General features: G+C 41.6%; 1 long non-coding RNA gene and 1 pseudogene across 1 annotated transcript; both read left to right on the top strand.

Annotated features, from left to right (window-relative positions):
* The first annotated feature begins 12,541 nt into the window (after nucleotides 1-12,541).
* Nucleotides 12,542-17,478, top strand: LOC138189230 (SURP and G-patch domain-containing protein 1-like; annotated as a pseudogene).
* Nucleotides 17,479-17,525: 47 nt separating this feature from the next.
* Nucleotides 17,526-18,109, top strand: LOC138189234 (uncharacterized). The gene is made up of 3 exons (XR_011175969.1): nucleotides 17,526-17,595; nucleotides 17,805-17,934; nucleotides 18,035-18,109. It is a non-coding gene; the product is annotated as an uncharacterized LOC138189234 (long non-coding RNA).
* Nucleotides 18,110-22,540: the final 4,431 nt, after the last annotated feature.

The following is a 22,540-nucleotide window of genomic DNA, read 5'->3' as shown; positions in this document are numbered from 1 at the left end:
CGCCGGGGTCTTGGCCCCGAGACTAATGCGTCTGTTCGACGGATGATTGTCTCGAGGTGAATTCCCCACTTCGTGGAAGGAGGGGCGGATGGTCCTGCTGCCGAAGCCGGGGCGCTCTCCGGACTCGCCTTCCGCCTTCCGGCCGGTGTGCCTTGCGGATGAGGCGGGCAAGAAGCTGGAGAGAGGATGGCTGCCCGTCTGGAGTCGCATTTGTCCCGGAGCGTGCCCGGACTGCACGATGACCAGTTCGGTTTCCGGAGGGGGCGGTCTACGACCGACGCTGTCGCCCGTGTCCGCTGCCTTGTCGAGGGAGCCGTGCAGCGTGGTTACGTGGCGTTGGCAGTGTCGCTGGACCTGGTCAACGCCTTCAACAGCATCCTCTGGGACAGGATATGCCGGGCTCTCGAATTTCATCGGATACCCGCGTACCTGCGTCATGTGGTCCGCGTCCGGGTCCGGAGTACTGTCTGCAGCGTCCCGGGCGGAGGGTTGACCGGGAGGGCTGTACACCGCGGGGTCCCGCAAGGTTCGGTGTTGGGCCCGTTGCTGTGGAACATCGCATACGACGCGGTGCTTCGGACGCCGATGCCTCCGAACTCGGCACTGGCGTGCTATGCCGACAACACGTTGATGCTGGTCTGGGGCACAGCATGGGGTAGAGCCGTCCGCCTGGCGGAGCTTTCGGTGGCCTGCGTGGTCGCCGAAATCAAGGGATTGGGACTGAGGGTGTCCCCTGAGAAGTCCGGGGCAACGTGGTTTTGTCGCAAGGCCGATCACGGGACGCCTCCAGCGGGTTATCTCCTGAGGTTGGAGCGGGCTGAGATCAGGGTCGGAACCAGCATGAAGTATCAGGGCCTGACCCTAGACAGCCACTGGACCGTCGGCGCTAACTCGAGCGCCCGACGCCGTCTGTTGAGGCGACGGCGAACGCCTCAGGACGTCTGCTGCCTCGGCTGGGCGGACCCGACGTCGGAGTGCGCCGGCTGTACGCCGGCAAGGTGCGATCGAGGCTCCTCTACGAAGCTCCGATCTGGGCGGAGGACCTGATGACCAACCGTCGCAGTCTCCTAGTGGTCAGGAGGCTGCACAGGACGGCGGACATCAGGGTAGTAACAGGCTTCCGCACCATTTCGGCGGCGGCAGCGGCGGTGCCCGCCGGATTTCCCCCGTTCGAACTGCAGGCCCTGAGGTGTCGTGAGATTTATCTCCCAACTCGGGGTCTGTCAGGTGGGGCGGGCTCGGTGGGCGCCGACGTCAGGATTAGGCGATAGATGGCAAGACAGATGGCGCGCCAGCATCGTCACGAGAGTGGGTGCGCAGGGTGTTAAGCGTCCTCGGGGCCCTCTTTCCAAACTGGGACGTTTGGTTGGACGGCGGCGGGCCTCCCCTGACCTACAGAGTGTCGCAGGTGCTCACCATACACGGTTGCTGCGGTGACTATCTGCACCAAGTAGGGAAGATAGCGACCGCGCGCTGCCAACATTGCGATGCGAGCGTGGATTCGGTGCAGCACACGCTGGAATACTGCCCGGCGTGGGTGCGGCCGCGCCACGACCTCATCGTGGAAATCGGTTGTGATCTATCGCCGCCGACGATCCTCGAGGCATTGTCCTTAAGCCAGAGAAGGAGGAGGGCCGTGACCTCCTTCTTTGAGCAAGTCATGCTTCGAAAAGAGGCAGCGGGGAGGGTGAGGGTGCGGTACTCTCACCCTGAGAGGATTGAACGGCGAGGGCGCGGCATAGGCCATGGACACGATTCGGTGAGACGCACTAGGTCCGCCGCGTCCCTCGGTGGGGTGCAAGCTTAGGCGCTGGCAGCTCAGCGCCCTGGGGCCGCAAAGAAGCCCGGTAGAGGAACCGGACTGCCTGGCACGGCGGCTCCGGCGACGGGGCGCGGTGTGACGTGGCCGCACATCACTCCATTAGGGGACGTATTGAGCGCGGGAGGGGGGCACGGTGTATCGCTTTCACCGGTTCCCGGCCCCCTCTCGATCGCAGCCGGGACGGTTATCGTGGAGGATTTATTCGGTTGGAGTCTGGCACTACCACGCCGCTTTTCCCCAGAAGCGTCCTGGTGTCCGTGCGGATTTCCTCCACGTTAATAAAAAAAGAAAAAAAATAAAAAGTTAGTTTCAATAGTGTTATATTGTGTGTTCTATTTCTTTTATGTTCATTTAGATTATTAGTAGTTTGGTTCGAAATATGTATGCATGTATGTTTCGTAATGTAGTTTTCATATATAAATCTTTAAATTTACTGAAATGTTGGCTAGTCTTAATTATGTATTTTATTTTATGTTTACTAGATTACTAATTCTTTGATTTAATAGTGTAGAACACACACAGACATATATATATTTCTGACAGTGTGGTTTTCATATAAAATTCTTTAATAATGTAGTATTGTATATTTTAGGTTATGTATTCGTTAGAATGTTAATTATTTGATTTCATATATACATAAATGATTTTGTAATGTGATAATTTTGGATTTGTTACATAGCATTGACAGTTTTATTTCTAATGTTTACTAGGTTATTATTTGTTTAATGTGAATTACATATATGTTTATACTTGACGGTAGACTTTCTGTATGTAAATCTTCAAGTTTGTTATGGTGTTAATTGTTCTTAATCGCTTGATTTGTTAACAGGTTTGCTTAGTCGTTAATATTTTATCTATTTTATTCCTTGTATTTGTTAATTAAAAATATGTATTCCTGTTGTATCAATTATTTCCTTTCTGTAGTCATTCTTATTTTTGAATCATCGGGGCAGTTTACGGCTTGTACTGTTTATTAATTAGTTTCTTCAATCATTTTACATATTTTATACTTGTAGATTAATCAAAATGTGTCCTCCTATTGTTCCGTTTATTCTCCCTTACTATTACGTAGTATGTGATTGTTCTTATTTCTTGATTTATTTGTTCGGTTCGCGACTCGTTCAATTCAGTAGTTAGTTTTATTCAATGATTTTTAATTCTTCCTTTTTTTTATTTTCTTATTTTGTATTTTACATATTCTATCTTCGTTAATTGATTGCCGTATATCTTCCTCTTGTTGCTTTTCCTTTATTTTGCTAATTTGTCGTATATAATCCTTCTTATTCTTGATTTATTTGATCGGCTCACGTCTAGTGTAGTTTATTAATCGATATTATTTATTTTATTTTATACTAATTGTTATTGGTTAGGTTTTCGAATCGTACTGTGACATTTCCATCAGTTTACTAATCGATTTTATTTATTTTATTTTATCTTAAGTGTTATTGGTTAAGTTTTCGAATCAAGGTTTATTCTTCGCCGAGTTGTCGAATCATAGGTTATTCTTGCTTAATTGTTAGGTTGTGTAGTAATTTATTAATTAGTTTGTTCAAATCGCGAGTCGGTTATTGGTAGGCTTATTGAATGTTATATACATATTGTAATTTCGACCAATCGCGAAGAGACGCAATCGTGAGGAGAGGCGTCAACTGGAGTCGTAAATTCCCGTTACGATTATAATAATCGACAGCACGAGTAGATCGATCCCCTGATTTCCGTTAAGATAATAGGGGTGAGAATAGGGGTTTTATTTCCAACACTTAAGTTACACTGTTGAGTAGATACAATTCCGAGATGACACATTGGCGCACGAAGATAATATAGATGTACAATAGAACAAGGCTGTTATAGTTGAATTTAGTATGTTAATTTACATAGCGTTAGATTTAGATGTTAGACTTCGACGTTGAAAGTTGACCCTTCTAACGGTGTAGAAGCAGTAGTTGACTTTTCTAACGGTGTAGAAGAAGTAGTTGATTTTCCCAGCGGTGTAGGACAAGTGGTTGACTTTCCCTGCGGTGTAGGACAAGTCGTTGACTTTCCCTGCGGTGTAGGACAAGTAAAGTTGGGTGACGATGCTGTGTAGGAGGAAAGCTAGCGATGGGTGTGTCTAGGGTGCGAGACCATCGGATTTGATCATGACATTTTGGACAGGAAAGTGAGGGCAGTATACATTGCTTCTGATTGGCCAAACGAAGGTTGGTGGATTAGGAAGATCTTAGCCGCCCTCGATAGAAAGTTGCTAGCAGGAAGCACCGTACGTGAGAAAAACTAGCTTTCCCTTGTCAAGCCGTAGTAGACAATAGTCGTTAAAAAGTAATAAAAAAAAAGATATTTGTTCGGTCTGAAGGACCTTAGCTAGCAAATTACTCGGATTTATGACGGGTCCTTAAGACTATTGAGGGTACGCAGTAAGGATGAGCGGATATCTGGTGTCCGTCTGCCCGCGGTGAATGGCCTGAATACTCCGCATTCGCTGCCAAATACAGCGCGCATCAGCCAGTTAGCGCTATTTCAACTTACGTCCCTCCCATATTCATTGTAATTGCAATTTTGCAGATTCTGTCTTAAATACTCAATTGAACGTTTCATTGGAGATATGTCGGCAATTCGATGCGCGTTTTACATTATATGCATTATGTGCTGTTTACATTATATCAACTCGAGTCGAGGTTAAATCCAATGTTATTGCAGTATGCATATTCAGCATTCAATATTCAATTAAACGCATCTCCGCTGCTATTGGTGGTATGTCGACAATTTCATGCGCGATATACTCCTCATTCGCTGCAAAATACCACGCCTTTCAACCGGTTTGCGCTGTGTCAACTCTGTTCTCTGTCAAATCAAGCGTAATTGCTGATTAGCATATTCTGTATTTAGTGTTCAGTTAAACGTATGTCCGTTTCCATTGGAGATATGTCCACAATTCGATGCGCGTTATAATCCACATTTGCGGCGAAATACAGCGCACTTGCACCTGTATACATTTTGTCAACTCGGGTCGAGGTCAAAACCAATGTTAATGCAGTACTGCATATCCAGGTTTCAATATTCAATTAAACGTACCTCCGCGGCCATTTGTGGTATGTCAACAATTGGATGCGCGATATACTCCTAACTCGCTGCCAAATACAGCGCACACCAACCGGTTTGCGCTGTGTCAACTCTGTTCTCTGTCAAATAAAGCGTAATTGCTGATTAGCATATTCTGTATTTAGTGTTCAGTTAAACGTATGTCCGTTTCCATTGGAGATATGTCCACAATTCGATGCGCGTTATACTCCACATTTGGTGCCAAATACAGCGCCCTTGAGCTAGTTTGCGCTATGTCAAATCTGTGCTCTGTCAAATCCAGCGCAATTGCAATTTTGCTGATTCTGCCTTAAATATTGAATTGAACGCTTCCCCGTTTCCATAGGAGATATGTGGACAATTCGGTGAGCGGTCTACTCCAAATTTGCTGCCAAATACGGCGCACATCAACCGGTTTGTGCAATGTCAACTCTGTGTGCTCTGAAATCCATAGTGATTACAGTGTAGCATATTTAGCAGTAAGCATTCATTTGAACGTATCTCCGTTTATATTGGAGATATGTCGACAATTCTATGCGCGTTCTACTCCATATTTGCTGCTAAATACAGCTCGTATCACCCGGTTTTCACTATGTCAACCCAGGTTCCTGCGAAATCGTTTGCAATTGCAGTTTTGCATATTTAGGCTTAAGTATTCCAACTAAACGTATCTCCGCTGTTCTTGGTGGTATGTCGACGAACCAATGCGCGTTATACTCCTCATTTGCTGCCAAATACAGCGCGCATCAGCAGGTTTTTGCTGTGTCAATTCTGGTCTATCGCCAACTCACTGTCATTGCAGTTCTGCATATTAAGGATTAAGTATTCAATTCAACGTATCTCCGCTGCTATTGGTGGTATGTGGACAATTCGATGAGAGTTGTACTCCTCATTTACTGCCAAATGTAGCGCACGTGCTCCTGTTTACGCTATGTCAACTCTGTTCGATGTCAAATAACAGTGATATTACAGTTCGGCGTATTCAGGCTTGAATATTCATTTGAATGTATCTCGGTTGCAATTGCTGATATATCGACAATTTGATGCGCGTATTACTACACATTTCCTGCCATATACAGCGCGCATCAGTCGGTTTTTGCTATATCAACCCCGGTCACCGCCAAATCCTTTGTATTTTCAGTTTTCCACATTTAGGCTTTAGTATTCAATTAAGCGTATCTCCGCTGCTATTGGTGGTATGTCGACAATTCGATGCGGATTATAATCCACATTTGCTGCCAAATACAGCGGTCCTGCTCCTGTTTACATTATGTCAACTCGGGTCGAGGTCAAATCCAATGTTATTGCAGTACTGCATATGCAGGCTTCAAAATCCATTTGGACGTATTTCCGATACTATTACTGATATGTCTATAATTCGATGCGCGTTATAATCCACAATTTCTACCAAATACAGCACACATCATCTGGTTTACGCTATATCGACTCTATTCCCTGTCAAATTTAGCGTAGTTACTGCTTTACAGATTCTGTCTTAAATATTCAAATCAACATATCTCCGCTTCTATTTCAGATATGTCGACAATTAGATGTGTGTTATGCTGCATATTTGCTGCCAAATACTGCGTACATCGGCCGGTTTACGCTATATCAACTCCGGTCCCGTCCAAATCCAATGTATATGCAGTTGTTCATATTTTGGCTGAAATATTCAATTCACCGCAATTAGAGGTATGTCGGCAATTCGAAGCGCATTATACTCTTCATGCTCTTGAACGCCTTCAGGTATTTCGTCTGTCAGCTATTTGTACTTTCTAAATAGCCCATAGATACTTTAATAATTTCTTATAAGTGTCTACAAGACAGATCAATTATTGTATTCAGAAAGGTGTTGTTCCATTTGGAGGAATGCGGTTGATCTTTTTTCGTTGCTGAACAATTTCTGCGACACACCCGTCAAGATAGGTTTTCGCGTGTTTAGGACAGATGTCGTACTTTTAGTCGAAAGTGATTCCACGCTGTGTCAGTGGAAGCTAAATCGATTAAATTGCCGCTCTTAACGTTCAAAATACAGGAAGGATTTGTTAATATGGATAACGTGGCTGAAACATCTCAAGGCAAATTTTTTAATTGTTAATGAAAAGCTTCGTAATTCAAGCACATTTGTATATACCATTTACTCGCCTTCTCTTATTTCATGTTCGTGTTAACCTCAAGATATAGAATCAGTATAAAAGAAAGAGTAACACTTATCTTGGAGCTGAGTGGAGTAAAGAAAGTTTAATCGAAGGATTGTGACGAATAAAAGCTGAATAAAGCGGCAAACCTGATGCGGTGCGATATTGGAATTCCAATATTATGTATTAGAATTCTAGGACGGTGACATCGAACTAACAATACTGCGAAAATTCGATTATAACCTGGGAGCAAGCACGCATAATCATTTTCTCTGTCTATGATTGTATTACATCTGTTAATACTAATATAATATGCAATTTCTTGTTCGTCTCTTTATCTCGTCAGATCTCGTAGGGGAAGAAAATGAAAATAGTCTACGCGTTGTAGACTCATTCTTAAACTATAGCAACGTAACTATCTCCCGTTCAAAATTTGGCCGAAATCTCAGAAGATTGGCTCTTGGCGGAGCAACGTCGCGATCCTCAAATTACGGAAATCGTCGATAAGTTGCGGAACGACGAGCTTGCGGACGACGTCGCGAATACGTACGAATTACGATCCGGCACCCTGTACCGTAAGATACAAAGGAGAGCGAGAACTCTCTGCTTGCCCATTGTCCCAAGAGGCTTTAGGTGGTCCGTGATCAGCCATGTACACCGGTCAATCATGCACTTAGGATGGGATAAAACGCTCGAGAAACTGTACGAGTATTATTGGTTCGAGGGAATGGCGAAATACGTTCGCAAATTCGTTGAGAACTGTCATGCTTGTCGAGTTTCAAAGGCTAGTTCAGGCAAAACACAAGCCGAACTACATCCCATACCTAAGACCAGCATACCTTGGCACACGGTTCACATGGATATCACGGGAAAACAAGTCTACTACAAAGATTAACAAATAATAAGTCTAGTGAATAATAAGCTTAACAAATAATAAAGATAGTGGAAAATAAATTGAACGAATAATAAGTTTAACAAATAATAAAGTTAGTGGATAATAAGTTGAACGATTAATAAGTCTAACAAATAATAAAACTAATGAATAATACGTTTAACGGATAGTAAGTTCAATGAATAATATGATTTACAAACAATAAGTTAATAATCGTTATAAACAATAATTTTGAGTTCAAACGAATCCACGATCGACGGGATGACTCCTTACTAAGCGTAAACTGATCTTAAGCACAGAAACACGACGTGTCACTCTCCAAAGCAGTCACAAGACGAATGCCAGCCTCGTCGAGATTTTTCTCGCTGTACAATTGCATTTGTTTTTCTATACCCGTTTGGAAGCATCGAGAAGGTTCCAAACGCCGTTGTTAGGCAGACTCGTTGGAAGCATCGAGAAAGTTCCAAACGCCGTTGTTAGGCAGACTCGTTGGAAGCATCGAGAAAATTCCAAACACCGTTGTTAGGCAGTTTCTGCCTGAGACATCCCGTGACCGTGGCTACGTTCGGCGACCAATTGTCGCCTCGAACCCAATCTTGATATCACAAATCTCGAACAATTAGAGCTATGATAAAATCCAGGCTAGACTACTAGAAGATGTTCCCAAAATTTCCAAGGAATGGCTTCGGCTTTCCTTTCATCTCCGACACGGCCATTCTGACTGTCACACGTCCTCGTGTGCAGCTAAAATACAGAGTTTTTTTTTTTAACATTAGACTCGTTGTAACTGATATTATCTACCATTCAGTTAAATGTTCCAAATAAGTCAAGGGTCCAGTTCGGCAGCAAGATTTTGTTCGAAGGTTTAACAAGCAAAGAAATGAAAGAGAACTCAAATTGGTAGTGTCATAGTTTGTATTTCGAAGTGCTAGTTGCATTCTGTGAGTCACCAGTCAGACCGCAACGACACGACAGATCATTTTCGATTTCGTACACGGGTGAATCTCAGATTGTTGGATCGTGTTACCACGTTGGGCGTATTACGAAGGCGCAGAGTGTCTCACTGGACGTATTACGAAGGCGCAGTGTCCCACTGGACGTATTACGAAGGCGCAGAGTGTCCCACTGGACATATTACGAAGGCGCAGAGTGTCCCACTGGACATATTACGAAGGCACAGAGCACCACACTGGATGCACGGCCACAACGTGGTATTAATGATCCTCTGAGGTCCGTGTACTCGCATCGTTATTATCACCGTCGCTGTCATCGTCGCAGACGTCCAACTCAGCAGGAACGCAACTATTTGGCATTTTTCTTAGTTTGTCACGACTGTCCTTGTATGTCCGTTTACCGTCTAAGGTCTTTAAAGTATATCGGTCCCCTTCCAAAATCTCTGCTATCACGAATGGACCCCTGAATTTCGGGTCCAACTTCGTTTGGTTCCTTTCCTAATTTTTTCGTAACACAAAGTCACCAAGGTTAAACCCAACTACCTTGGCTTTCGTTTTGTCGAACCTGTCATTATCATAGCTAGCGCAAGTCTCCATGTTCTGTATCGCCTGTTGTCTTACATGGGAGATATCTACTTCTCTTTCTTTGATGTTGTCGGGTACGGGCAAGCTGTGGGGTCTCGCTGTTTTACCGATTATTAGTTCCAATGGGCTCGACTTAGTCACGCGGTTGGGTGTACAATTTAAAGCCAGTTGTGTTTCCCCGATCGCGTCTTGCCAAGACTGCCCGGTCGTTTCTATTGTTGTGAACATATTTTTTTTAGCGTACCCATAATACGCTCTACCTGTCCATTAGCTCTACTAGCACCGGTTACCATTAAGTGGAGTTTAATGTGTCTATCTTGCCAAAAGTCTTGAAATTCTTTGCCCTTAAAAGATCTTCCCTGGTCCGCTATTATCCAGCGAGGACTCCCGAATAAAAATATAGTATACTTAAGTGTTTTAACGATACTAAGGGAATCTATTTTAGGAGTATGATGCAGATATACGAATTTAATGAAGACGTCGACCAAAACAATGACATATTCTTTCGAATCACTTTTACCGCTTAGTTTGTCCGTTATGTCCGCGTGAACTGTATGCCAGGGTATGCTGGTCTTAGGTATAGGATGTAATTCAGCTTGTGTTTTGCCTGAACTAGCCTTTGAAACTCGACAAGCATGACAGTTCTCAACTAATTTACGAACATATTTCGCCATTCCCTCGAACCAATAATACTCGTACAGTTTCTCGAGCGTTTTATCCCATCCTAAGTGCATGATTTACTGGTGCACATGGTTGATCACGGACCACCTAAAGCCTCTTGGGACAATGGGCAAGCAGAGAGTTCTGCCTCTCCTTTGTATCTTACGGTACAGGGTGCCGGATCGTAATTCGTACGTATTCGCGACGTCGTCCGCAAGCTCGTCGTTCCGCAACTTATCGACGATTTCCGTAATTTGAGGATCGCGACGTTGCTCCGCCAAGAGCCAATCTTCGGAGATTTCGGCCAGATTGATTTCTTTTTCGGCAATTTTGACGATCGTATGGTGATCCGAGTCTACGGGGTTCCGCGAAAAGAAATCGACGTGAGCCATTCGTCTGCCTTCCCGATACATAATGTCAAAGGTAAAAGTTTGTAGGTAAGCCCACCACCTGTAAATCCTGTCATGGAATTCCACCTTCAAGGAATTGCAAACAGTGACAACAAGGAATTCTCGCCTGTGTAGATAGTGGCGAAAATGCTTGACGGCGTTTACGACTGCTAACGTTTCTAATTCATAGGAATGATATCTAGATTCCGTTGGGCTAGTCTTTTTGCTGTAATACTCTACTACTCTATTTTTACCTTCGACCTTTTGCATTAGGATAGCCCCGTAGCCTTCTGAACTAGCGTCGGTGTGTAGCTCTATTGGGTAATTGGGATCAAATATCATTAGCACCGATTCATCGGTCAGAATAGAAATTACTTTTTGCCTTATCTTTTCATGTTTATCCGTCCAATTTATGTTCTTGTTACCGGAAGTGAGTGCATACAAAGGTTTCATTACTTGTGAGAATTTTGGAACGAAACTTCGAAAATAAGAAGCTAGACCGATGAACTGCCGAAGCTGTGTAAAGGTCGTCGGTGCGGGTAAAGAGCTTAAGGTTTGTATTTTACCCGGGTTGGGGCGAACTTCTACGTTACAAATTACATAACCCAAATAGAGTACCGAGGTCGTTAGAAAAGAACATTTTGAAAAGTTGAAAGAGAATCCGGCTTTTACAAGGGTATCTAATACGATGTTCAATCGTTCTAGGGCTTGATCTACCGAGTCAGCGATAATTAAGACGTCATCCAAGTAAACTACGACGTATGAATAAGCAAGGTCGCCTAAGGCTTTGAAAATGGCTCTCTGGAAAACGGCTGGTGCATTTTTCAACCCAAACGGCATCGTTACATATTCGTACTGACCGTCGGGGGTGACGAACGCTGTATATTCAGTGGAGTTAGGGTGAATAGGAATCTGATGAAATCCACTGGCCATGTCAAAGCTAATGAAGTATCTCGCACTCTGCAATCTCACGATTTGATCAGCAATAAGGGGTAAGGGATACCGATCCGCGACCGTGTTTTTATTTAGCGCCCGGAAATCTACGCACAATCTGTCTGATCCGTCCTTCTTCTTCACGAGTAACATGGGGCTCGCGAACGGCGAATTACTAGGTTTTACAATTTTTGCCCTAATCAGTTCACTTATCCGCTCGCGCACTATTCTCCGCTCTTCCCCGCTAAGTCTGTAAGGACTTCTTTGTACGGTGACATTAGGGTCAATCAACCGAATTTCTAACTGGCCCGTACTCACACGCGTCCGCGGGAAACCCGTAATAAATGACTCTTTGAATTTTTCGAGAACAGAGATCAATCGATCTTTGTCGTTACCAACTACATCAGTGTTGATCTCGTTAATGTTGACCGCATCTTCCGCGACTTTGCTACAGGCGTTAACCATTTTTGTCTTGCAAATATCTACGCTATTTCGTGTAATATTCACGTCAAAACCTTGGCTCAAGATTTCACGACCAATCATGATATCTTATTTTATGTAGCTATCAGCAAGGACATGAAAAGTTATCTCCAGTGTAAAACCGTTAATAAATGCAGTGGACAAGATCTGAAATGCACTGTTAACACAAATATTTCCTATGCCTCGCATTACTACTACATCAGTCGTTCGTTTGCCAGAAAATTTCGAAGATATAGATTCTTTAATTAATGAGCATTCGGCTCCGGAATCGAAACAAAATGGGAACGACGCACCCAGATGACTTAAACTACCAGCTGGAGACTCCACCACGCAGGAGTCAACTCGACGTTTGTTCTTGGGGCCGGGTTTTCTCTTCTGCAGTAGCGGACAATCAGGTGCGATATGGCCATACGCACGACACTTGAATCAAACCACCTTGGACGATGCGGCGGGATCGGCGCCTGCGACTTCGGGGTTAAAGCGTGGTAATGAAAATTTTCCGGGTTTAACATTCGGCTCAAGCTCCCTCCGTTTTTGCGCTAGCGTCTGAATTAACTCGCGCATAAATGCCATCTGTTCTTGCATCACTTTAAGTGGTTCTGATCCCACTTCTGATGTCGGGGAGAGATTGGAATCTTGGGCGCGCGACAACTCCCCACGTGAGCCATCCATTGTTCAACACAACCGAGACTATACTTTCACGTATACACAAGTCTACTACAAAGATCAACAAATAACAAGTCCAGCGAATAATAAGCTTAACAAATAACAAAGTTAGTGGAAAATAAATCTAACGAACAATAAGTTAAACAAAAAATAAAGTTAGTGTATAATAAGTTGAATGGTTACTAAGTCTAACAAATAATAAAGCTAATGAATAATACGTTTAACGGATAGCAAGTTCAATGAATAATATGATTCACAAACAATAAGTCAATAATCGTTATAAACAATAATTCTGAGTTCAAACGAATCTACGATCAACGGGACGACTCCTCACCAAGCGCAGACCGATCCCAAGCACAGAAACACGACGTGTCACTCTCCAAAGCAGTCACAAGACGAATGCCAGCCTCGTCGAGATTTTTCTCGCTGTACAATTGCATTTGTTTTTCTATACCCGTTTGGAAGCATCGAGAAGGTTCCAAACGCCATTGTTAGGCAGACTCGTTGGAAGCATCGAGAAAGTTCCAAACGCCGTTGTTAGGCAGACTCGTTGGAAGCATCGAGAAAATTCCAAACGCCGTTGTTAGGCAGTTTCTGCCTGTGTACATCCCGTGACCGTGACTACGTTCGGCGACCAATTGTCGCCTCGAACCCAATCTTGATATCACAAATCTCGAACAATTACAGCTATGATAAAGTCCAGGCTAGACTACTAGAAGATGTTCCCAAAATTTCCAAGGAACGGCTTCGGCTTTCCTTTCATCTCCGATATATATATATATATATATATATATATATATATATATATATATATATATATGTCGGAGATGAAAGGACATCGGAGTCCTCCCTTTGGAACCCCGGGAAAATCCCTTAACACCGTAATCTAGATTCTATCATAGGCGTAATTAAACAATTGTCGTCTTTCGATCCGATTGTATTTGTTCAAGATTTGTGATAATGAGCTTGGGCTCGAGGCGATAGCCAGTCGCCGAACGTAGCCGCGGTCACGGGATGAACGCTTTGCCTAACAAAGGTATGAAGTAATTCTATAGCTCTCCTTAAAAGAAATATCTCTGGCGACACGCGACAGTAAACATTCCAACGGTCTCTGTCCCGTGGCCACACGCAGTCCCTATTCTTCGAGTAAGATGATTGCCAGATGTCGATGTGTCTCCACAGTACGTGATCAGCTAGCCCGAGGGCCGTTATAAACACTAAGATCTAGTTACCTAAAGTCCTTCAAACAGATAAACAGTCTTTGTCCCAACTACGGGAAGATAGGGGAGATCTATTTCTTTCAACGAACGGCGTCTCCCACTAGCAACTTTCCTTCGAGGGCGGCTGGCATCTTTTCTAACCACCGATATGGAGATTGACCAATTAGCAGCAACGTTAATTTCCCTTACTTTCCGAACGAGGACTATCCTCGACGAATCCGATGATCTCGTGTCCTTAGACACACCCCATCATAGTTTTCCTCTGCAGCATCGTCGCGACGAAAAGTCATTCTCTCGCGAGATCGTATTAGCGACTCACTTAGCGTCTGTACGCTCGGTGGGTATTCACCGTTTTAACAAAGAGTCCGACTTAGATTTTGTGGGCACGTTCATCCATCACCCCGTCGACCGCGGATTCGTTATTGAACCTAGGATCATTATCATTAGTTTCTCGAGTGTCTAATTGCCACGGTTGCTTGTCCAATTCCATAATAATCGTATCTGCACTAGTCAATGTCTTCTCTATTGCTTATCGACAATGCGTAAACCAAACGACGATTCGTTTCACGCCCCTAATCCTAATTCCAATGTGTACCCGACATATATATATATATATATATATTGTTTAGACTCCGTCGTCGTCGCCATCGCCGTTATTGTTGCTGCCGCCGCCGTCGTCGTCGTCGTTATTGTTGCCACCGCCGCCGCCGCCGCCGCCGTCGTCACCCTCGTCGTCGTCGTCGTCGTCGTCATCGACGTCGTCGTCGTCGTCGTCATCGACGTCGTCGTCGTCATCGACGTCGTCGTCGTCGTCGTCGTTACCGTCATCATCGCCATCAACTTCTTTGTCATTATCTTCGTTATCGTCCACATTATTGGTGTCATCAGAATCGAGTACGCGACGACACTTAGCTTCAACCGGACAGCAATGCGGTGTACCACCTCCTACACCATTACAACCTATAAACTTACCACCTCCAAACATTCCTCCTCCTAATATATTATCGAGAATGACACAAATGCCACCAAGCGTAATATCGATTCCGGCTACGCAGACAATCGTGGTCAATGTACCGAATGCATCAAACGTGCCAAATGTCCCAAACGTCCCACAGCCAAATGTAATACCATCTGTGATGATGTCCGCTCCACCACCAGTTCACAATGTTGCCTCGAATATGAATTCAATTCCAGCGCCCAATCTTAATATTCCACCTCCGAATGTACCACCCCCTTCGTTAATTCCAAACGCCAGACCGCCGCTTTCTTTAATGTCGACCAGTTACCCTCTTCCTAATCAAGTCGCTCAGGTACCTATGGGACCACCTAATGTACAAGTGCCACCACCAGTGAGGCCATTGACTGATCTACAAGCCTCTGAACAGCTAGGTACGATATGTCGATTATTTTCATTTATTTCTTCGTTTCGGCGTATCGCCGGATGTTTATATTTACGAAGAACAAGTTATTTCTTGTAAAATGGATTACTTGTTCGCGCAGTCCAGAATATGTAAGTGTGCGTGCGTATGCGTATGCGCGCGCGCGATACGCCGAATACAAGACGCGTGGGCGAATACGAAACTTGCAAAAAGCAAATTCGTGCTGATCATTCGTGTAGACGAATACGTGTTCTACACTACAGAAACAAAAACAAAATCCAGAGTTTTTAGCGTTGTTACGCATGTCTGACAAAGGCTTCTAAGTGTGTCCCCTAGAGGCTGAGCAGCTGGCACGCATAGTCACTGACTGTGGGGATGAAATCGAATAAGAAGCACGAGAGAAGAATGCCCAAGATCCTAAATTATGGTAACTACTGTCCTCTCTGGTCCCCCATCTATAGTGTCTTTATACGTGTAGCGTTTGCACATATCACATTTTCTTTATTTCTTTTTTGTACAACATTGCTCTATTTCAAGCACTAGATACAGCATCTAGGTGTAATGTATTACGATGCTTGCTTTGTCTGTATCACTTCTCCATTCTCTACTTCCTTTTTAATCAAATAGCGAAATCTTATCGATAATATTTGATAATAACGATACGTGAAATTGTAATTAAAATTTGACCAATAAGTTTTCTAATCATACATATATCGTGCGTCCAAAACGTGAATGTCTATCTTCATTTCTTATTTACAATTATTTATAATTACTATTTTATCCTCTGTAAAACAACATACGTTAGAGTATGTTCCCCTAATTAGTTTATAAAATATTTCTTTTATAAAACAAAGACAATACCTAAATTCTTCAATGTAATTGACGAATCAAAGGCGTGACATATTGGACGAACATACGAATATACGAGCTGTTTTCTTATAAAACACTTGTTATCTTCTATTCTTTCTTCTTATTCTTTTTTTTTCTTTTATTTTTTTCCCTCTTTATTGTGTTTCTTTTAATCTAAAGGAATTTAATTTAGGAGACTATGTTACTCGTCAGAAGTTTTAAGTTTTGTTTTAATCAAGGTTTCTGCACCAAAAGCAAAGTGCAGCCTATATGCAGTACAGGGGATTGGCAAAATTTCGCATCGAAAAATCCGTTAAGGAAAATAAAAACACCGGCGCGGAACTCTATTGTCCGGAAGAAGCTCTCAGCGATAATGACGATAGCGATCAAGGTCCTACCTCTAACAAGCATGTTTCACCACAAGGTATATATAATGTATATTTATTTTTGCATCGTGTCATCATCTACCATTATTGATTATAATTATTTGTACATTAAACAGAAAAGAAACGAGAGAGAGAGCGATAACAATTCTACAGATCGATCAAAGGAAGACAACAAGGAAGAACGTAAACGAAAAAGACGTAGCCGATGGGGTGATCCAGATAATAAGGTGCCTGTAGCAGAAATGAACACGTTAACCAGCCATAATAAACAGCAAAGTAGCAGTGGCTTTTCACAGCCAGGTATCGCGATTCCTGGACAAATTGGACAACCGGCTGTTATAATTCCATCACCAAAAGTGCAACGCACGGAAACAAAGAACCCTATGTTAACTAAAATATCAAGGAACGATCCAGCCTTGATACAATATGCACGACAAACTTTGGGGACGTTAGATCTCACTGAAGAGCAAAGGAAAAAAGCCGAAGATCATTACAAGGTGACAAGATTGTTTATTTAAAAATTGTTTTATTTCAAGCGTTCATTTAAGATTTAAGATTAAGATCGAGCTTAGTACTTTGTTAATTCAACTATGTGTAATTTCTGCCAACTCACTCACCGTTTATTTTAACCTTCATTCAGATAAATCTTCTCTACCAAAACTTATTAAGAAAAAGAGAAGAAGTAAGACGTTTAGAAGCACAGGGTAAGCACAAATACGAATACGACAGTGACGAAGAGACGGAAGGTGGTACTTGGGAACACAAACTCAAATCTGCCGAAATGGAGGCTACTCAAATGTGGGCTGAAGAATTGACGGCCCAAGCAGAAGGAAAGCATCATATTGGTGATATCTTGCCACCGGATGAACTTAAAAAATTTATGGAACAATATAACGCAGTTAATCAGGGGAAGGAACCTGACCTTAGCGATTACAAGGAGTACAAACTAAAAGAAGATAACATCGGTACGCAGCCTGCCTTTCTTTGCGCGTCCATGTATTTACATATATTAAAATATATATGTATCTTTTTGTCAGTAAGTTATGTTTGACAACCAAATTAACGAAGTTTGCAATTCTTTAGGATTTCACATGCTAGAAAAACTTGGTTGGAGCGAAGGACAAGGATTAGGTAGCGAAGGCAATGGTCGCATCGAACCTATTAATAAGTAAGTAGTTCCTGACTGATTGTACTTATTATATTCGCGTTAATTTCACATATAAACATATAATACATGTGAATTATTTTTATGATAGAAGTTTACCGTATTATTGAATTTCCTTAGCATTTTATTTGATCTATCTGTGACCATTTCCTACTTCATTTATTAATACCAATATCTTCGATGTTGTACCGACATTTCTCATTTTTCTATAGAGCAACCAATAGATTCGACAGTGCTGGTTTAGGTTCCGAAAGACCGGATGGTGTATCCAGGGACGACGATGAATTCGATGCCTACAGAAAGAGAATGATGCTTGCCTACAGATTTAGGCCTAATCCTTTGGTAATTTTGTCAAACATCTAAAAAATTTCGCAATACCAAAGTTATGTTTCATATACTTAACCACTAATCAAATGTTTATTTTTCTTCCTTTTATTTTTAGAACAATCCTCGAAGACCTTATTATTGAGAAGAAGGTGACATTAGTAGATCGTATTCGAGGTATTATATATCGTGATGTTCCATTTAGTTGGGAGATAAATTGTCATTATTTTGTATAGTTGACATACTATACTGAACGTACAGATTACAGTTACAGTTATAGTGACATAATAAATGAAATCCCAATCTTGTTTCTATTTCTATAGATGTTTACTCTGTTTTTCTTATTGTATGTATGTACGATTATGAATGCTCATTAGAATTATTAAATGAAATATGAACTGTGAATGTTTTGTTACATATATTATTTGTACGTAGGTTTCATATTTGATGCACCGTGCGATATGTATTAGATTGTAATAGCATCGATTAAGTACAGAGTAGACGTAACATAATTATATGGGACTTCGTGTCTCACGAATTCCAACTGAATACCAACTTCAAAAAAATTAGAGTATTTCCTATTACATTGGACAAGCGTGCTTAAGCGCATCTACATTGATCGATCTGATTGATACATTGCCCTAACATAGGGAATATATCACGCCTCACAGGTCACATGGTCCCCCAAACATGGGACACGTAAAAACAGCGACAGGTATCAGCTCTATCCTGTATTCAGTCCGTGACAAAGCATTCCGGTTAATTTGTGTCGATAAGTGAAACAATTTTACCGATCTACATACATACATATATGACGATACCTATGTATACTTGAATTTATAATGTACTCTTCCCTTTCCCCTCTGCTTTCTTCCTCTCTTCATTTTTATACTACGATCTACCTCATTGCCAGTCTGTCGGTTTACTAATTTTCTTGTACATCTTCTTTCCGATCGTATCTTGTTACTTTTTCCTTTATCGCATTTACCGAATTACTGTATTGCATTCTTTTTTTCGATTTTGATTAGATTCGTTATTTAATCTTTTCCATTTCTTCATTCTCGTCGTTGTCGTTGGAATTTTAATGCATATTTCACATCGATGCGCCCTGATAATCATGGAATGCACATTTCACAGTAATACCGAGTATGCCTGTTCTCGTTTCTTGATCAACAATTGTATCGACGTCTCGATCAAGGTGAAAAGTCTGACATGTTCTCTTAGAATGTAAGATCATGACATTCTCAAAATATTTCACACAAGTTCTCTTAGATTCGGAAAATAATGTTTTGATTTGTTTGTAATTTCACACGAAGAGTATAGATACGAGATAGAAGCTCAGCTATAAATAACTGACGACATTTATCTTATTTAAAAGCAATTTTCACCTTTGAATTAGCTCACCTTAATAATAGTTATTTCCTTAATCTTCATTTTACGTTTAAGTTATGTAATTTTAATCCTCGTTCCAACTGCGCTCTGACACATTTTAATTAAAAGATAAATAATGATTTATAAAAAGATGATTTCTAATCATTACGAAGAAAATGAAAGTTATCAATACGTTAGATGCAAATATATTAAATATTAGATAGATATCGATGCGATATAGATATGTATTTACAAATTAATATATCAAACGCAGGTAATGTTCGGTTTATTCCTGTTTATTTTTCAATCAACTGTAATCGATATTGTCAGAAAGTCAAAAGTAGGAGTAAAATGGCTGTTGGAACTGTTGAAAGTTTGGAAGCATGAAGAACGGCAGCAGTAAGAATTAAAACAGTATTTATGGTGTATGTAGTAGTAGCATAGAATGACGGAATATCTCGTACTACAGATGCACTCAAATAAGCGAAGGGGCAAGACAATGATGGGGACTGACAGTCGTATTCGCGTATGATCACATACATGTATGTCTTCGTTTTATAAGTGACGTCATCTTGTTCCTGCGATAGGAACTTCTCCTGGTGACGCTGGCAACGACATCAGTCAAGAAGGGGTAGAGTGGTAGGTAGGGTGAGAAAGAGAAGGGCAACGCAAAGGAAGGGGAAGAAGAAGTTGCAACGAAACGGAACAGTACGAATTCAAACGGATCGAACCGTTTCAGATCGGATCATAGCCTTACAGAGGGAAAGGACGGAAAAAGACCACAGAATGGTCGGTAGATCAGTGGGGAGAGGTACAAGCACTCTTTCAAAGCGGACACGTATGTACGTGAAAGTAACTCTTACTATTTAGCGGCGATCGGGAACTTGTTGGTGCTTTATGGTGTCGGCAGTCTGATTGTTTGTTTCGAATTTAAAATACGGTGCGCATAATTGCGTATTACTGTTGTATATTTTGCTCGCTATTTCAGGAGACGTACGAACAATAAAGTGAAAAACATTAGAATAAGGAAGGGTGATGCACAATCGTATATGACATAGAGTTTATCTATGTTTCAATTTATATCGAACTTATATATCTAGGAAGAAGAGAAGAACGGATAGATCATCGAACTTGGAAGAAAACGGAACAGGTGTCATACACAACATTCAGTGCGAAGTGCGCGTAATCATCGAGATTCAAAAGAATTAAATAATGGTTCTGATTTTGTCTGTGGAACAGTTGCGCACATATAAATACAACAAATTGATACGGTCTTTTGTCTTTCTTTTTTAAGTCGTTTCTAAGAGACTATACTAATTACTCATTTACCGTGTGTGTGTGTGTGTGTCTTCATCAAGGGAATGTCAATGTTCGTAATGACAACGGTCGTATATATTTCGATCAAGGCGAACGAATATTAAAAGTAGAGCGAAACCAACAGAACAAGTAATGATTTTGCTACAAAGAGAAAAATGAGAAAAATATAGGATTCGCTTAAGTTCATCATCTCATCTTATCCTTGGTGCGTATACGGTGATCAAAGTGTTATATCGAAGAGGATGGGGATAAACTCCGCTGTGATCACCTTGAACATTCGTTATGATAACGAATTGTTATGAAACAATTTAAAATTGGTAATGGCGAAAGAAAGATCTTTTCCTGTTTGTTGCAACTTGTAATAGTCGTGTTTTCTTTGCCGAGTGTTTCGTGATTTGTGCTTCGAGCAAATTGGTTTTGTTCCAGTCGAAAAGAACATTTACATTCTCGCGTATATATCTTCACTTAGAAACATTATCGTTGGTGAATTTACTTATTGCTTTGTACATATATATAAGCGTTGAGAATGAATGGATGTTCGGCTTAAAAAGAAGAAGAAGAAGAACTTGCATGCGAACAACTAACCGAACATTAAGTGATCTTCGTCGGGAGTGCCGTGGGTACGTGAATTTTTAAAATCGCGTATTTTTCTTCGTTCCGTTCTTTATTTCTGCCGTTCTCTCTTTCTTTGTCTTCTGTTCCTTCTTCTTCTTCTTCTGCTTCTTCTATTTCTTTTCTTCTTCTTTTCTTTCTCCTTTCCCTTTTATACTTCCTCGCCATTGACATTGCCGTTAAATATACATTCACTCCCATATCTTTCATATTCCTTTCATTCTCTGCGATTGTTCGATCATGAGAGAAGCTGTAGTACTTGCCACATGTTTATTGGGTATCGTGTTTGCTGGAAGTCCTAGACTACCCAGGTCCTCTGCCGATGAACGTAATACCCGTAACGTTAGTAACAATGGAGGCAACATCACTGGAAACACGATACCGATACCCAGCCGCAATTCCCAATGAAATAGGTAAGTTGGCATAAAAAACAATAAAGTATATTAATTAACATTGTTTGTTTTGTAAAGATCGGAAGTTGAGAACAGAGTAAAATGACAGGCATTGTATCACTTAAGTTCATTCGATAGATTGATCGATGATAAATATTCGAGAAGACTAATTTCTTCTTCTTGTTTAATTTTGTGAATAGCATATAGTGTATAACATATATGTGTGTGTGTACATATTCACTTAATCGTAGTTGACCAACGGACAGTCTGTCCGTACAGCTTTCCTGTGTTTCCTGCGCGGTGAAAAGTTAAAAAATCGAATAATTCTTCTGGAATTTGTTATTCTGAAACAAGTACAATTTAATTGTGATTTGCTCGTTTGCGTAGCAAATTTGTACCACTTAATATTAGGAAAATGAAAATGAGTTATTTGTTTAGAACGAATGTGGTAATAAAAGTAACGCCGATTCAAATAAAATTGGTTTAAGTTTAATGCTTTGATCCGATGACTTTAATCGTAAGAAATTGAACCAAGAATTTCCGTTATTGTACTGAAACAGGTTTATACTCGCCTTTTTCTTTCGCTTTCTCTTTCCATCCTCTCAATTCGTGCAGCGTGTAGCAGCATACATCTACAATCTGCAGTATATAGCTATAAATCCCTCGTCGTCGTGTTGTCTCGCCTTGTGTTGTCGTTCTATTGGGGTTCATGCTAGACTTTCCCTTATGTAACTTCGCAGAACAACGCGAAAGGTGTTTGATTCTTAATAATAGTAGCGGAATTGCTAAAGAATATTTTGTCACTTATGTAATAGAATTTTATGAATTTTATCGGATCGTTGATTGTAAACCTTGCTTTCTTTCTAGAAATTACATACTGGTTGCCTTCTCATCTCGCTTTCCACTTACGTGTCTATTACATATTAGCCAAA

The sequence above is a fragment of the Bombus flavifrons genome, unplaced genomic scaffold (assembly GCF_040668555.2).
Source record: "Bombus flavifrons isolate JBK064 unplaced genomic scaffold, iyBomFlav1_principal scaffold0020, whole genome shotgun sequence".
NCBI classification, from domain to species: Eukaryota; Metazoa; Arthropoda; class Insecta; order Hymenoptera; family Apidae; genus Bombus; species Bombus flavifrons.
Note: the sequence above shows the minus strand (reverse complement) of the source record. Positions and strands in the feature narration are given on the sequence as shown.